The sequence below is a fragment of the Penaeus vannamei genome, chromosome 27, assembly GCF_042767895.1.
Source record: "Penaeus vannamei isolate JL-2024 chromosome 27, ASM4276789v1, whole genome shotgun sequence".
Lineage (NCBI taxonomy): Eukaryota > Metazoa > Arthropoda > Malacostraca > Decapoda > Penaeidae > Penaeus > Penaeus vannamei.
In genome coordinates this window covers 33,251,570-33,254,069 of record NC_091575.1, presented here as the reverse complement: position 1 = coordinate 33,254,069, position 2,500 = coordinate 33,251,570, and positions in this window count along the sequence as shown.

The window sequence follows — 2,500 nt, the reverse complement described above, 5'->3', positions numbered from 1 at the left end:
ACTTTCAATTCTACCTTTCAAATCCCCCAGAAAATGCCACTTTCAATTCTACCGTTCATATCCCCCAGAAAATGCCACTTTCAATTCTACCTTTCATATCCCTCAGAAAATGCCACTTTCAATTCTACCTTTCATATCCCTCAGAAAATGCCACTTTCAATTCTACCTTTCATATCCCCCAGAAAATGCCACTTTCAATTCTACCGTTCATATCCCCCAGAAAATGCCACTTTCAATTCTACCTTTCATATCCCTCAGAAAATGCCACTTTCAATTCTACCTTTCATATCCCTCAGAAAATGCCACTTTCAATTCTACCGTTCGTATCCCTCAGAAAATGCCACTTTCAATTCTACCGTTCGTATCCCCCAGAAAATGCCACTTTCAATTCTACCTTTCAAATCCCCCAGAAAATGCCACTTTCAATTCTACCGTTCGTATCCCCCAGAAAATGCCACTTTCAATTCTACCTTTCAAATCCCCCAGAAAATGCCACTTTCAATTCTACCGTTCGTATCCCTCAGAAAATGCCACTTTCAATTCTACCTTTCAAATCCCCCAGAAAATGCCACTTTCAATTCTACCGTTCGTATCCCTCAGAAAATGCCACTTTCAATTCTACCGTTCATATCCCTCAGAAAATGCCACTTTCAATTCTACCTTTCAAATCCCCCAGAAAATGCCACTTTCAATTCTACCGTTCGTATCCCTCAGAAAATGCCACTTTCAATTCCACCGTTCATATCGCTCAGAAAAAAACCAAGATTCCAGCACACCGTAACGCTTGGTGCTTTTAAACCCCACTTTTTTTTCCTGGAGAATCGTTGTGTTCGCCGATGTAAACGCTTGTTATCTGACCTTTCCGAGAAACCTTTGTGATCGTCCACGTCACTGATAAGAGCCTCTGATTCTTCCTCTACAGGGAATTGAAACACATATTCATTATCCCACGATTCTTGATGTATCAGTTCATTTATCTTTGTGTGATTCGTTTATTTGAGGAATACGATTAAGATTATAAATATTTCCTCCTTTTTTAGGGGAGGGGGTAATATGTTCTTTGGATAGTGTCATTGGTAGGATTTGATCAATAGGAGCTATTACGAGAAAGGATAAATGTTATAGAAGAGAAATATTTATGTGCACTCATTCAGAAACGTACAAGTGCAATATCCCTTTAACTTATTCCATGGGCGTGCGATGGAGATAGCTTTGCCATCATTTAATTCTTAAACCGTTTTTGACAAAGCTATAGTCCATTTGCTCATCCAAACTCCTAGAGAGCTTTTAGTGTAGTTTGATTCAACATATCAAGACCTGGGTTATCACACCTCATGCAAAAATGCAGATTTATCAATTGGTATCGCAATCTTATCAAATACTTTTACGAAGTTGGAGTGGTCTTCAGGTGTCCCTTTGTTATATCACGCTCAAGATATATATATTTTAAAAATGAATCTTTGATATGACATAAAGACCGAGAACTTCTATACAAGATTGTTGAAGAAATCAAGTCAAACTTTCCAGATTTCTACCAAAAAAAAAAGTATATAGATTCTCGTTATTCCTTCCTTGTAACCTCAGACATAAACCTACTCAAAGGGCTTACAAATTGATTTCCATAACATTGAATAGGTATAATGCGAGAGCCATAGGTCTAATTTTACTAATAGGCCTAGGGCGTCCATTCCGAAGCTGGGATATCCGCTTCAGAACTTCACTTTATTGACTTGAAAGGAGGAAGAGGATTTCAGACGGCCGGTGGCTTTGGCAGGAGGCGTGGGGGGGGGGGGGGGGGGCGTGTAGGAAGATGCTCTCTCGTGGGATTGTATACATATATTTTTATATATATCATTATTTATTTATCTTTTTTTTTTTTTTTTTTTTTTTTTTTTTTTTTTTTGAGAAGCATTTGTTGGTACTTGAAACATTTCATTCTCTTCATCTCCCCTTTCCTCCACTTCTTTTTCTTCTTATTCCTCCTCCTCTTTTTCTTTTTCCTCCCCTCCTTATCTTCCTCTTTTTCTTCTTCCTCTTCCTCCTCCTTCTCCTCTTCTTCCTTTTCATCCTCTCCTTATTCCTTTTCCTCCGCCACCTCCCCACCATCCACTTCCTCCTTCTCCTCCTCATCACTATCGTCATAATCATCATCATCATCATTTACGTCATCATCACAATCATCATTTATATCATCATCACCATCATTTACATCATCATCATCACCATCATCATTTACATCATCGTCATCATCATTAAATCATCATCACCATCATCATTTACAACATCATCATCATCACCATCATCATGTACATCATCATCACCATCATCATTTACATCATCATCATCACCATCATCATTTACATCATCATCACCATCATCATTTACAACATCATCATCATCACCATCATCATGTACATCATCATCACCATCATCATTTACAACATCATCATCATCACCATCATCATGTACATCATCATCACCATCATCATTTACAACATCA